At 63.7% G+C, this 14489-nt stretch overlaps 1 protein-coding gene across 2 annotated transcripts in view; it reads right to left on the minus strand.

Annotated features, from left to right (window-relative positions):
- The window catches only part of CLK2 (CDC like kinase 2), a 37742-nt gene extending 27272 nt beyond the window's left edge, over nucleotides 1-10470 (minus strand). The window contains exon 1 of one of the 2 annotated variants that reach the window (XM_075581879.1): nucleotides 10279-10470. The gene's annotated coding sequence lies outside the window, so the exon portion shown is untranslated. The remainder of the gene's footprint in view (nucleotides 1-10278) is intronic. The other variant, XM_075581882.1, reaches the window with a different exon arrangement.
- Nucleotides 10471-14489: the final 4019 nt, after the last annotated feature.

Raw genomic sequence — 14489 nt, forward strand, 5'->3', positions numbered from 1 at the left:
CAGCTTCCCCCCATCCCCCCTCGCAACCAGCTTACCCCCACAATCTTTCTTTCCCCGGCACTCAGCTTTCTTTCCCCTCCCCCCCTCGCACCCAGCTTTCTCCCCCCCCCTCGCACTCCAGCTTTCTTTCCCCCCCCTCGCACTCAGCTTTCTTTCCCCCCTCGCACTCAGCTTTCTCCCCCCCCCTCGCACTCAGCTTTCTTTCCCCCCCCCTCGCACTCAGCTTTCTTCCCCCCCCCTCGCACTCAGCTTTCTTCCTCCCCCCCTCGCACTCAGCTTTCTTCCTCCCCCCCTCGCACCCAGCTTTCTCCCCCCCCCTCGCACCCAGCTTTCTTCCTCCCCCCTCGCACCCAGCTTTCTTCCTCCCCCCCTCGCACCCAGCTTTCTCCCCCCCCCCTCGCACTCAGCTTTCTTCCTCCCCCCCTCGCACTCAGCTTTCTTCCTCCCCCTTCGCACCCAGCTTTCTTCCCCCCCTTCGCACCCAGCTTTCTTCCCCCCCCTTCGCACCCAGCTTTCTTCCCCCCCTTCGCACCCAGCTTTCTCTTCCCCCCCCCTCGCACTCAGCTTTCTTCCCCCCCCTCGCACTCAGCTTTCTTCCCCCCCCTCGCACTCAGCTTTCTTCCCCCCCCCTCGCACTCAGCTTTCTCCCCCCCCTCGCACTCAGGCTTTCTTTCCCCCCCCCCTCGCACTCAGCTTTCTTCCCCCCCCCCTCTCACTCAGCTTTCTTCCCCCCTCGCACTCAGCTTTCTTCCTCCCCCCCTTGCACTCAGCTTTCTTCCTCCCCCCCTCGCACCAGCTTTCTTCCTCCCCCCTCGCACCCAGCTTTCTTCCCCCCCCTCGCACCCAGCTTTCTTCCCCCCCCTTCGCACCCAGCTTTCTTCCCCCCCTTCCTCGCACCCAGCTTTCTTCCCCCCCCTTCGCACCCAGCTTTCTTCCCCCCCCTCGCACCCAGCTTTCTTCCCCCCCCCTTCGCACCCAGCTTTCTTCCCCCCCTTCCTCGCACCCAGCTTTCTTCCCCCCCTTCGCACTCAGCTTTCTCCCCCCTCGCACTCAGCTTTCTTTCCCCCCCCCCTCGCACTCAGCTGTCTTCCCCCCCCCCTCGCACCCAGCTTTCTTCCCCCCCTCGCACTCAGCTTTCTTCCTCCCCCCCTTGCACTCAGCTTTCTTCTCCCCCCCTCGCACCCAGCTTTCTTCCTCCCCCCCTCGCACCCAGCTTTCTTCCCCCCCCTCGCACCCAGCTTTCTTCTCCCCCCCCCTTCGCACCCAGCTTTCTTCCCCCCCTTCCTCGCACCCAGCTTTCTTCCCCCCTCCCCCCCCTTCGCACCCAGCTTTCTTCCCCCCCCTCGCACCCAGCTTTCCCCCCCCCTCGCACCCAGCTTTCCCCCCCCCTCGCACCCAGCTTTCCCCCCCCCTCGCACCCAGCTTTCCCCCCCCCCCTCGCACCCAGCTTTCCCCCCCCCTCGCACCCAGCTTTCCCCCCCCCCTCGCACCCAGCTTTCCCCCCCCCTCGCACCCAGCTTTCCCCCCCCCCTCGCACCCAGCTTTCCCCCCCCCCCTCGCACCCAGCTTTCCCGTTCCCCATCGCACCCAGCTTCCCCCCCCTCGCACCCAGCTTTCCACCGCCCCCCCCTCGCACCCAGCTTTCCCCCGTCCCCCCCTCGCACCCAGCTTCCCCCCATCCCCCCTCGCAACCAGCTTCCCCCCACAATCTTTCTTTCCCCCGGCACTCAGCTTTCTTTCCCCCCCCCCTCGCACCCAGCTTTCTTCCCCCCCCCTTCGCACCCAGCTTTCTTTCCCCCCCCCCCTCGCACCCAGCTTTCTTTCCCCCCCCCCTCGCACCCAGCTTTCTCCCCCCCCCTCGCACCCAGCTTTCTTCCCCCCCCCTTCGCACCCAGCTTTCTTCCACCCCCCTTCGCACCCAGCTTCCCCCCCCCCTCGCACCCAGCTTTCCCCCCCCTCGCACCCAGCTTTCCCCCCCCTCGCACCAGCTTTCCCCCCCCCCTCGCACCCAGCTTTCCCCCCCCCCTCGCACCCAGCTTTCCCCCCCCCTCGCACCCAGCTTTCCCCCCCCCCTCGCACCCAGCTTTCCCCCCCCCTCGCACCCAGCTTCCCCCCATCCCCCCTAGCAACCAGCTTCCCCCCACAATCTTTCTTTCCCCCGGCACTCAGCTTTCTTTCCCCCCCCCTCGCACCCAGCTTTCTCCCCCCCCCCCTCGCACTCAGCTTTCTTCCCCCCCCCCTCGCACTCAGCTTTCTTTCCCCCCTCGCACTCAGCTTTCTTCCCCCCCCTCGCACTCAGCTTTCTTTCCCCCCCCCCCTCGCACTCAGCTTTCTTTCCCCCCCCCTCGCACTCAGCTTTCTTTCCCCCCCCCCTCGCACTCAGCTTTCTTCCCCCCCCTCGCACTCAGCTTTCTTCCTCCCCCCCTCGCACTCAGCTTTCTTCCTCCCCCCCTCGCACTCAGCTTTCTTCCCCTCCCCTCGCAACCAGCTTCCCCCCACAATCTTTCTTTCCCCCGGCACTCAGCTTTCTTCCCCCCCCTTCCTCGCACCCAGCTTTCTTCCCCCCCCTTCGCACCCAGCTTTCTTCCCCCCCCTCGCACCCAGCTTTCTTCCCCCCCCCTTCGCACCCAGCTTTCTTCCCCCCCCTTCCTCGCACCCAGCTTTCTTCCCCCCCTTCGCACTCAGCTTTCTTCCCCCCCTCGCACTCAGCTTTCTTTCCCCCCCCCCTCGCACTCAGCTTTCTTCCCCCCCCCCTCGCACCCAGCTTTCTTCCCCCCCTCGCACTCAGCTTTCTTCCTCCCCCCCTTGCACTCAGCTTTCTTCCTCCCCCCCTCGCACCCAGCTTTCTTCCTCCCCCCCTCGCACCCAGCTTTCTTCCCCCCCCTCGCACCCAGCTTTCTTCCCCCCCCCCTTCGCACCCAGCTTTCTTCCCCCCCTTCCTCGCACCCAGCTTTCTTCCCCCCCCTTCGCACCCAGCTTTCTTCCCCCCCCTCGCACCCAGCTTTCCCCCCCCCTCGCACCCAGCTTTCCCCCCCCCTCGCACCCAGCTTTCCCCCCCCCTCGCACCCAGCTTTCCCCCCCCCCCTCGCACCCAGCTTTCCCCCCCCCTCGCACCCAGCTTTCCCCCCCCCCTCGCACCCAGCTTTCCCCCCCCCTCGCACCCAGCTTTCCCCCCCCCCCCTCGCACCCAGCTTTCCCGTTCCCCATCGCACCCAGCTTCCCCCCCCTCGCACCCAGCTTTCCACCGCCCCCCCCTCGCACCCAGCTTTCCCCCGTCCCCCCCTCGCACCCAGCTTCCCCCCATCCCCCTCGCAACCAGCTTCCCCCCACAATCTTTCTTTCCCCCGGCACTCAGCTTTCTTTCCCCCCCCCCTCGCACCCAGCTTTCTTCCCCCCCCCTTCGCACCCAGCTTTCTTTCCCCCCCCCCTCGCACCCAGCTTTCTTTCCCCCCCCCCTCGCACCCAGCTTTCTCCCCCCCCCTCGCACCCAGCTTTCTTCCCCCCCCCTTCGCACCCAGCTTTCTTCCACCCCCCTTCGCACCCAGCTTCCCCCCCCCCTCGCACCCAGCTTTCCCCCCCCTCGCACCCAGCTTTCCCCCCCCTCGCACCCAGCTTTCCCCCCCCCCCTCGCACCCAGCTTTCCCCCCCCCCCTCGCACCCAGCTTTCCCCCCCCCTCGCACCCAGCTTTCCCCCCCCCTCGCACCCAGCTTTCCCCCCCCCTCGCACCCAGCTTTCCCCCCCCCTCGCACCCAGCTTCCCCCCATCCCCCCTAGCAACCAGCTTCCCCCCACAATCTTTCTTTCCCCCGGCACTCAGCTTTCTTTCCCCCCCCCTCGCACCCAGCTTTCTCCCCCCCCCCCTCGCACTCAGCTTTCTTCCCCCCCCCCTCGCACTCAGCTTTCTTTCCCCCCCTCGCACTCAGCTTTCTTCCCCCCCCCTCGCACTCAGCTTTCTTTCCCCCCCCCCTCGCACTCAGCTTTCTTTCCCCCCCCCTCGCACTCAGCTTTCTTTCCCCCCCCCTCGCACTCAGCTTTCTTTCCCCCCCCTCGCACTCAGCTTTCTTCCTCCCCCCCTCGCACTCAGCTTTCTTCCTCCCCCCCTCGCACTCAGCTTTCTTCCCCTCCCCTCGCAACCAGCTTCCCCCACAATCTTTCTTTCCCCCGGCACTCAGCTTTCTTTCCCCTCCCCCCCTCGCACCCAGCTTTCTTTCCCCCCCCTCGCACTCAGCTTTCTTTCCCCCCCCCTCGCACTCAGCTTTCTTCCCCCCCCCCCTCGCACTCAGCTTTCTTTCCCCCCCCTCGCACTCAGCTTTCTTTCCCCCCCCCCTCGCACTCAGCTTTCTTCCCCCCCCCTCGCACTCAGCTTTCTTCCTCCCCCCCTCGCACTCAGCTTTCTTCCTCCCCCCCTCGCACCCAGCTTTCTCCCCCCCCCTCGCACCCAGCTTTCTTCCTCCCCCCCTCGCACTCAGCTTTCTTCCTCCCCCCCTCGCACCCAGCTTTCTCCCCCCCCCTCGCACTCAGCTTTCTTCCTCCCCCCCTCGCACTCAGCTTTCTTCCTCCCCCTTCGCACCCAGCTTTCTTCCCCCCCCTTCGCACCCAGCTTTCTTCCCCCCCCCCATCGCACCCAGCTTTCTTCCCCTCCCTTCGCACCCAGCTTCCCCCCATCCCCCCTCGCAACCAGCTTCCCCCCACAATCTTTCTTTCCCCCGGCACTCAGCTTTCTTTCCCCTCCCCCCCTCGCACCCAGCTTTCTGCCCCCCCCTCGCACCCAGCTTTCTTTCCCCCCCCCCCTCGCACCCAGCTTTCTTTCCCCCCCCCCTCGCACTCAGCTTTCTCCCCCCCCTCGCACCCAGCTTTCTTTCCCCCCCCTCGCACTCAGCTTTCTTTCCCCCCCCCTCGCACTCAGCTTTCTTTCCCCCCTCGCACTCAGCTTTCTCCCCCCCCCCTCGCACTCAGCTTTCTTTCCCCCCCCCCTCGCACTCAGCTTTCTTCCCCCCCCTCTCACTCAGCTTTCTTCCCCCCCCCCCTCGCACCCAGCTTTCTTCCCCCCCCCCTTCGCACCCAGCTTTCCCCCCCCCTCGCACCCAGCTTTCCCCCCCCCTCGCACCCAGTTTTCCCCCCCTCGCACCCAGCTTTCCCCCCCCCTCGCACCCAGCTTTCCCCCCCCCTCGCACCCAGCTTTCCCCCCCCCCTCGCACCCAGCTTTCCCCCCCCCTCGCACCCAGCTTTCCCCCCCCCTCGCACCCAGCTTTCCCCCCCCCCCTCGCACCCAGCTTTCCCCCCCTCGCACCCAGCTTTTCCCCCCCCTCGCACCCACCCAGCTTCCCCCCCCCTCGCACCCAGCTTTCTTCCTCCCCCCCTCGCACTCAGCTTTCTCCCCCCCCCCTCGCACCCAGCTTTCTTTCCCCCCCCTCGCACTCAGCTTTCTTTCCCCCCCCTCGCACTCAGCTTTCTTTCCCCCCCCTCGCACTCAGCTTTCTTTCCCCCCCCTCGCACTCAGCTTTCTTCCCCCCCTCGCACTCAGCTTTCTCCCCCCCCCTCGCACTCAGCTTTCTTTCCCCCCCCCTCGCACTCAGCTTTCTTCCCCCCCCCCTCTCACTCAGCTTTCTTCCCCCCCCCCTCGCACCCAGCTTTCTTCCCCCCCCCCTTCGCACCCAGCTTTCCCCCCCCCCTCGCACCCAGCTTTCCCCCCCCCTCGCACTCAGTTTTCCCCCCCCTCGCACCCAGCTTTCCCCCCCCTCGCACCCAGCTTTCCCCCCCCCTCGCACCCAGCTTTCCCCCCCCCCTCGCACCCAGCTTTCCCCCCCCCCTCGCACCCAGCTTTCCCCCCCCCCTCGCACCCAGCTTTTCCCCCCCCCTCGCACCCAGCTTTCCCCCCCCCCCCTCGCACCCAGCTTTCCCCCCCTCGCACCCAGCTTTTCCCCCCCCCTCGCACCCAGCTTTCCCCCCCCCCTCGCACCCAGCTTTCCCCCCCCCCTCGCACCCAGCTTTCCCCCCCCCCTCGCACCCAGCTTTTCCCCCCCCCTCGCACCCAGCTTTCCCCCCCCCCTCGCACCCAGCTTTCCCCCCCCCCTCGCACCCAGCTTCCCCCCCTCGCACCCAGCTTTTCCCCCCCCTCGCACCCAGCTTTTCCCCCCCCCTCGCACCCAGCTTTCCCCCCCTCGCACCCAGCTTCCCCCCCCCTCGCACCCAGCTTCCCCCCCCTCGCACCCAGCTTCCCCCCCCCTCGCACCCAGCTTCCCCCCCCCCTCGCACCCAGCTTCCCCCCCCCTCGCACCCAGCTTCCCCCCATCCCCCCTCGCACCCAGCTTCCCCCCATCCCCCCTCGCACCCAGCTTCCCCCCATCCCCCCTCGCACCCAGCTTCCCCCATCCCCCTCGCAACCAGCTTCCCCCCACAATCTTTTCTTTCCCCCCCTCGCACTCAGCTTTCTTTCCCCCCCCCTCGCACTCAGCTTTCTTTCCCCCCCCTCGCACTCAGCTTTCTTTCCCCCCCCTCGCACTCAGCTTTCTTTCCCCCCTCGCACTCAGCTTTCTCCCCCCCCCCTCGCACTCAGCTTTCTTTTCCCCCCCCCTCGCACTCAGCTTTCTTCCCCCCCCTCGCACTCAGCTTTTTTCCTCCCCCCCTCGCACTCAGCTTTCTTCCTCCCCCCCTTGCACTCAGCTTTCTTCCTCCCCCCTCGCACCCAGCTTTCTCCCCCCCCCTCGCACCCAGCTTTCTTCCTCCCCCCCTCGCACTCAGCTTTCTTCCTCCCCCCCTCGCACCCAGCTTTCTCCCCCCCCCCTCGCACTCAGCTTTCTTCCTCCCCCCCTCGCACTCAGCTTTCTTCCTCCCCCTTCGCACCCAGCTTTCTTCCCCCCAGCTTTCTTCCCCCCCCTTCGCACCCAGCTTTCTTCCCCTCCCTTCGCACCCAGCTTCCCCCCATCCCCCCTCGCAACCAGCTTCCCCCCACAATCTTTCTTTCCCCCGGCACTCAGCTTTCTTTCCCCTCCCCCCCTCGCACCCAGCTTTCTCCCCCCCCTCGCACCCAGCTTTCTTTCACCCCCCTCGCACTCAGCTTTCTTTCCCCCCCCCCTCGCACTCAGCTTTCTTTCCCCCCCCCCTCGCACTCAGCTTTCTTTCCCCCCCCCCTCGCACTCAGCTTTCTTTCCCCCCCCTCGCACTCAGCTTTCTTTCCCCCCTCGCACTCAGCTTTCTTTCCCCCCCTCGCACTCAGCTTTCTTCCCCCCCTCGCACTCAGCTTTCTCCCCCCCCCCTCGCACTCAGCTTTCTTTCCCCCCCCCCCTCGCACTCAGCTTTCTTCCCCCCCCCTCTCACTCAGCTTTCTTCCTCCCCCCCTCGCACTCAGCTTTCTTCCTCCCCCCCTCGCACCCAGCTTTCTCCCCCCCCCCTCGCACCCAGCTTTCTTCCCCCCCCCTTCGCACCCAGCTTTCCCCCCCCCTCGCACCCAGCTTTCCCCCCCCCTCGCACCCAGCTTTCCCCCCCCCTCGCACCCAGCTTTCCCCCCCCCTCGCACCCAGCTTTCCCCCCCCCCTCGCACCCAGCTTTCCCCCCCCCTCGCACCCAGCTTTCCCCCCCCCTCGCACCCAGCTTTCCCCCCCCCCTCGCACCCAGCTTTCCCCCCCCCCTCGCACCCAGCTTTTCCCCCCCCCTCGCACCCAGCTTTTCCCCCCCTCGCACCCAGCTTTCCCCCCCTCGCACCCAGCTTTTCCCCCCCCTCGCACCCACCCAGCTTCCCCCCCCCTCGCACCCAGCTTTTCCCCCCCCTCGCACCCAGCTTTCCCCCCCCCCTCGCACCCAGCTTCCCCCCCCTCGCACCTAGCTTCCCCCCCCCTCGCACCCAGCTTCCCCCCCCCTCGCACCCAGCTTCCCCCCATCCCCCCTCGCACCCAGCTTCCCCCCATCCCCCCTCGCACCCAGCTTCGCCCCCCCTCGCACCCAGCTTCCCCCCATCCCCCCTCGCACCCAGCGTCCCCCCATCCCCCCTCGCACCCAGCTTCCCCCCATCCCCCCTCGCACCCAGCTTCGCCCCCCCTCGCACCCAGCTTCCCCCCATCCCCCCTCGCACCCAGCTTCCCCCCATCCCCCCTCGCACCCAGCTTCGCCCCCCCTCGCACCCAGCTTCCCCCCCCCTCGCACCCAGCTTCCCCCCATCCCCCTCGCAACCAGCTTCCCCCCACAATCTTTTCTTTCCCCCCCTCGCACTCAGCTTTCTTCCCCCCCCTTCGCACCCAGCTTTCTTCCCCCTAACCCCTTCGCACCCAGCTTTCTCCCCCCCCTTCGCACCCAGCTTCCCCCCCCTCGCACCCAGCTTCCCCCCCCTCGCACCCAGCTTCCCCCCCCCTCGCACCCAGCTTCCCCCCCCCTCGCACCCAGCTTTCCCCCCCCTCGCACCCAGCTTTCCCCCCCCCTCGCACCCAGCTTTCCCCCCCCCTCGCACCCAGCTTTCCCCCCCCCCCTCGCACCCAGCTTCCCCCCCCCCTCGCACCCAGCTTCCCCCCATCCCCCCTCGCAACCAGCTTCCCCCCATCCCCCCTCGCAACCAGCTTCCCCCCACAATCTTTCTTTCCCCCGGCACTCAGCTTTCTTTCCCCCCCCCCTCGCACTCAGCTTTCTTTCCCCCCCCCCCCTCGCACTCAGCTTTCTTTCCCCCCCCCCCCTCGCACTCAGCTTTCTTTCCCCCCCCTCGCACTCAGCTTTCTTTCCCCCCCCCCTCGTACTCAGCTTTCTTTCCCCCCCCCCTCGCACTCAGCTTTCTTCCCCCCCCCCCTCGCACTCAGCTTTCTTCCCCCCCCACTCGCACTCAGCTTTCTTTCCCCCCCCCCTCGCACTCAGCTTTCTTTCCCCCCCCCCTCGCACTCAGCTTTCTTTCCCCCCCCCCTCGCACTCAGCTTTCTTTCCCCCCCCCTCGCACTCAGCTTTCTTCCTCCCCCCCTCGCACTCAGCTTGCTTCCTCCCCCCCTCGCACTCAGCTTGCTTCCTCCCCCCCTCGCACTCAGCTTCCCCCCCCCCCCCTCGCACCCAGCTTCCCCCCCCCTCGCACCCAGCTTCCCCCCCCCCCCCTTGGACCCAGCTTCCCCCCCCCCCCTCGCACCCAGCTTCCCCCCCCCCCCTCGCACCCAGCTTCCCCCCCCCCCCTCGCACCCAGCTTCCCCCCCCCCCCTCGCACCCAGCTTCCCCCCCCCCCCCTCGCACCCAGCTTCCCCCCCCCCCCTCGCACCCAGCTTCCCCCCCCCCCCCTCGCACCCAGCTTCCCCCCCCCCCCTCGCACCCAGCTTCCCCCCCCCCCCTCGCACCCAGCTTCCCCCCCCCCCTCGCACCCAGCTTCCCCCCCCCCCCTCGCACCCAGCTTTCCCCCCCCCCCTCGCACCCAGCTTCCCCCCCCCCCCTCGCACCCAGCTTCTCCCCCCCCCCCTCGCACCCAGCTTTCCCCCCCCCCCTCGCACCCAGCTTTCCCCCCCCCCTCGCACCCAGCTTTCCCCCCCCCCCTCAGCTTCCCCCCCCCCTCGCACCCAGCTTCCCCCCCCCCCTCGCACCCAGCTTCCCCCCCCCCCCTCGCACCCAGCTTCCCCCCCCCCCTCGCACCCAGCTTCCCCCCCCCCCCTCGCACCCAGCTTCCCCCCCCCCCTCGCACCAGCTTCCCCCCCCCCCTCGCACCCAGCTTCCCCCCCCCCCCTCGCACCCAGCTTTCCCCCCCCTCGCACCCTCGCACCCAGCTTTCCCCCCCCTCGCACCCAGCTTTCCCCCCCCCCTCGCACCCAGCTTTCCCCCCCCCCTCGCACCCAGCTTTCCCCCCCCCCTCGCACCCAGCTTTCCCCCCCCCCTCGCACCCAGCTTTCCCCCCCCCCTCGCACCCAGCTTTCCCCCCCCCTCGCACCCAGCTTTCCCCCCCCCCTCGCACCCAGCTTTCCCCCCCCCCTCGCACCCAGCTTTCCCCCCCCCCTCGCACCCAGCTTTCCCGTTCCCCTCGCACCCGCTTTCCCGTTCCCCTCGCACCCAGCTTTCCCGTTCCCCTCGCACCCCCATGACGTCACGTGTTGGTACAGTTGGGGTGTGAGACGCAGATACAATGTAAATCCTGTGACGTTAACTAGTCGTGTTGGTGCCAGCTCTGACGTCACTGCTGACTGTTATAACTCGACGTCAGACGCTTGCCCTGCTGACGTCACTGGGCAGCCCAGGGCCCGGGCGGTAACGGGTGACGGGACACACACCCCCCCTTTCCCGTCGCCATTTTCCCCCGCATAGCAGCGGGCGCCATGTTGTCGTCCCCCTCACCCTTCTCGCAGCCAGGCCGGTGCGCTTGTCCCACAGGAAGTCCGTGTTGGCGGTGAGTGTGTCCGGGATCCCCGCCCGCGCTTTCCTCCGCCCTCCGTACACCGTGCGCGTCACCGCCAGACACGCTCCACGCGCTGCAACGTCACGCTCCGCTACTCACGTGACTGGCCGGGAGGTTTCCGGCGGCCATCTTGGGTTTGGGCACAATGTTCCTCAGTAGTGCGCGCAGTGACGCAGGTCCCAGTGACGCAGTAAGGGCAGCGGGAGGGGGGGCAGGCATTTACTGCACAAGGCCTGATATAAATTATTGTATGTGTAAAACACCAACAGTGTGCGCAGGCGCAGCTCGTCACAAAATGTCAGTGCAGCTAAATAAAGTACAACACTGAGAATAAGAGCAACAGCTACATAAATCGGGACAAATCTCACGTGTGTTAGAAAAGACTCCACTGATATAATCAGGAAACCTGGTTCAGTTCATACATCAGCATTCTTTTTTATTCTTCAATCAGCTTTCATGTACCAAGGATACATGTTATAAGATACCTTTTTATGGCTTCTGTATCTAAGAAGGTAGATTATTAGATGCTTCTATTCGATGTAACAAGCATCTTATGGGCCGTTCTATAGAGCCGGGTGCGCGTGCGGAATTTTAGTTGGCTGACAGACAGCCTTTCTATAATGGCGCTGAGTGCACGGCAGGGAGCGGGATGCCGACAGACAGCGGGGAAGACTGGCAAAATAATGTTTTTGCGCCGCTACCGGCGCTGAAATGTATGTATGTGTGTGTTTGTATGTATGTATATGAATGTGTGTGTCTGCACAAAGTTAATAAATATTTTCTTTTTACGAAAGTGTTTTTTTTATTTAATAAATAATAAATTACACATTACATATACACACACACACAAACACACAGTACCTGCTCACAGCTCAGCATACACACGAAAAGCATGCGGCATGTGCACGCGCGTACGCACATGCACACGCGCGCACGGCCGCAAACAGTATAGAACGGCCCTAAGGCCGCGTCCATGTTTAGTGCTTGCGGGCGGAGGCGCACTTCCGCTCGGCTCTGAGCCCCTACAGCCGCAATGAGAGCAGCTTTAGTAGGGGTTCGCCTATGCTTCCGCGCGCTTGCGGAAGGGAAGGTCTTAGGGAAATTTTAAATTTCCCGGCGCGCAGGGCCGTTCACGTGAGCAGTTTGCCCAATGAGGGCGAACCAGCTCCGTGATGTCACTGGCCCGCCTGCCTACACGCCCCCGGATGGCGCGCTGTTTAAGGCCAGGGAAAGCACCCGCTTTCCCTGAGCCTCAGCGCGCCTCCGCACGCCAGCAGGAACCCTGGCCGAGGCCTAAGATGGTAGAAGGTAGAAAGTAGTAATGTATTATTAACATTGCTCCCTTCTTAGACCTCGGCCAGGCTTACCGCTGGCGTGCTGAGGCGCACTGAGGCTCAGGAAAAGCGGGTGCTTTCCCTGGCCTTGCGGTTGCTTGCCCAGCGCGCCGTCAGGGGGCGGCCAATTGCGTCACGGAGCTGGTTCGCCCTCATTGGGCGAACCGCTCACGTGACCGGCCTGTTGCGCCGGCAAGCGGGGGATTTTTAAATTACCCTAAGACCTACGCTTCCGCGCGCTTGCAAGACCTACGCCTCCGCAAGAGCTTCCCCTAAGACCTACGCCTCCGCAAGCAAGCGCTAGACATGGCCGAGGCCTTATACACTCAGAACAAAAAGACAGTAATCACTCACTGGTCTTAGCTACAGTAACTAGACTAAATGACACTTGTTTCTCAGGAAAGAAAACACACTGATTTCTCAGGAAGATAAAGAACTAAGAAAGATATATCAGAGCTAGGAAAGAGACATACAGTATCAGACAAGAATCCTAGGAACCGTTTAAAATAACAGACATGGCTAGACAGAGCTATAAAATAGGCTCACACCTTTCAGAATATAAGTTATAGCTTAGTTATACAATGTGTGAGAAAGGCAGTTTGCAAAGTAATTCTTATCTCTAACATATACATCCTGTCACACTATTTCAACTAATAAAATACATTGTATACCATTAGTTTCAAGCTGCCCATAAGAATCCTTTCATGAGAAAGCATGAGCAACTGTGTGACATTTTAACCTATTGTGTGCTTGTGACAGGGTAAATAAAAGCCACCAGCTATATGCCTGGAAAACCTATGTCTAGTCTGCAGTGCAGCAGTGACTTGGTTAACTTCAGCTGGGAACCTCAGGACAATTAGTTGGATCCCAGCTGCCTAATCAAGGTGTGTTAAAACCCCAGGCTGTAGACACATGGGTGCTGGCTGTTGAGGAGAGAGGAGTAAACTACTGAAGAGATTACTGATACAAGGTCTGTGAGCAAAGTAGATAAATTATGAACTGTCTGTCCCCTGCATAGAAAAGGGTAGCTGCCTTATTTTTAGACTGTCTGCTAAAGAGAGCTGTTTTGTTTGGCCTGCTGAAGAAAAAGCCATTTTTCTTTTGTTTGCTGATGAAAAGCCATTTTTCCTTTTGTTTGCTGATGAAAAGCTATTTTTGTTTTGTGTGCTGTATATCTTTTAAGGCTAAATAAATAAGCCCTGTCAAGAAACCCGCGTGTGTAGTTGCATGTACCCTGCAACAGTGCTGAATATGTTTATATACTATCCTACTTAATATAGAAAACATAGATATAAAATAATATTTATCAACGCATGCACTGTCGGCGCTTACTGGCTGTGCGCGAGCATTCCCGGAAGTGCTGACCCTCATGCTCCCGAGTAGCCAGGAAGCGCTGACCGTGCATGTGTCCGAGCTGCTGGGAAGCGCTGACTGTGCATGCGTCCGAGCAGCCAGGAAGCACTGACTGTGCATGAAGTGCCAACCGTGCATGCACACGAACAATCGGGAAGCTCCTACAATGCATGCGCATGAACAGTCGGATGTGCACAAGCAGCTGGGAAGCGCTGAGCGTGCATGCGCACGAGCAGCCAGGAAGCACCGACCGCGCATGCGCACAAGCAGCTGGGAAGCACCGACTGCACATGCGCATGAACAGTCGCGATGTGCCGTCTGTGCATGAGCACGAGCAGCCAGGAAGTGTCGACCGCTCATGCGCACGAACAATCGGGAAGTGCCGACCGCGCATGCGCACGAACAATCGGGAAGTGCCGACCGCACATGCGCACGCACAATCGGGAAGTGCCAACCGCATGAACAATCGGGAAGTGCTGACAGCGCATGCGCACGAGCAATCAGGAAGTGCCGACCATGCATGCGCATGAGCGATCGTGACGTGCCGACTGCGCATGCACACAAACAATTGGGAAGTGCCAACCGCTCATGCGTACAAGCAATCGGGAAGTGCTCACCGTGCATGCGCATGACAGCCGGAAAGCGCAGACCATGCATGCGCATGAGCAGCAGGGAAACTCCGACCGCGCATGCGCTCAAGCAGCTTGGAAAGTCGGCACATCCCGACTGTTCATGCGCATGCGCGGTCGGTGCTTCCCAGCTGCTCATGCACAGTCTGTGCTTTCCAACTGTCGTGCGCATGCACGGTGTGCACTTCCCGATTGCTCGTGCGCATGCACGAGCAGCCAGGAAGTGCCGACCGCGCATGCGCACGAACAATCAGGAAGTGCCAATTGCGCATGTGCACGAGCTATCGGTAAGTGCCGACCACGCATGAGCACGAGCAGCAGGGAAGCTCAGACCGCGCATGGGCACAAGCAGCCGGGAAGTACCGACCATGCATGCGCACGAGCAGTCAGGATGTGCCGACCGCGCATAAGCACGAGCAGCCAGGAAGTGCCGACCGGGTGTGCGCACGAGCAGCCAGAAAGTGCCAACCACGCATGCGCACGAGCAGCCGGGAAGCACCGACCGCTCATGCGCACGAGCACCGTGAAGAGCCGACCATGCATGCACACGAACAATCGCGAAGTGCCAATCGCACGAGCAACCGGGAAGTGCCGACCGCGCACGAACAATCGGGAAGTGCCAACCGCACAGTAGTACAAGCAGCTGGGAAGTGCCGACCGTGCATGCACATGAGCAATCGAGAACTGCTAAGCGAGCATGTGAACAGCCGGGAAGTGCCGACCATGTATACGCACGAGCAGCCGGGAAGCGCTGACTGCACATGCGCATGAACAATTGTGAAGTGCCAACCGCGCATAAGTACGAGCAGCTGGGAAGTGCAGAATGCGCATGTG

Source organism: Ascaphus truei, unplaced genomic scaffold, assembly GCF_040206685.1.
Source record: "Ascaphus truei isolate aAscTru1 unplaced genomic scaffold, aAscTru1.hap1 HAP1_SCAFFOLD_1651, whole genome shotgun sequence".
Lineage (NCBI taxonomy): Eukaryota > Metazoa > Chordata > Amphibia > Anura > Ascaphidae > Ascaphus > Ascaphus truei.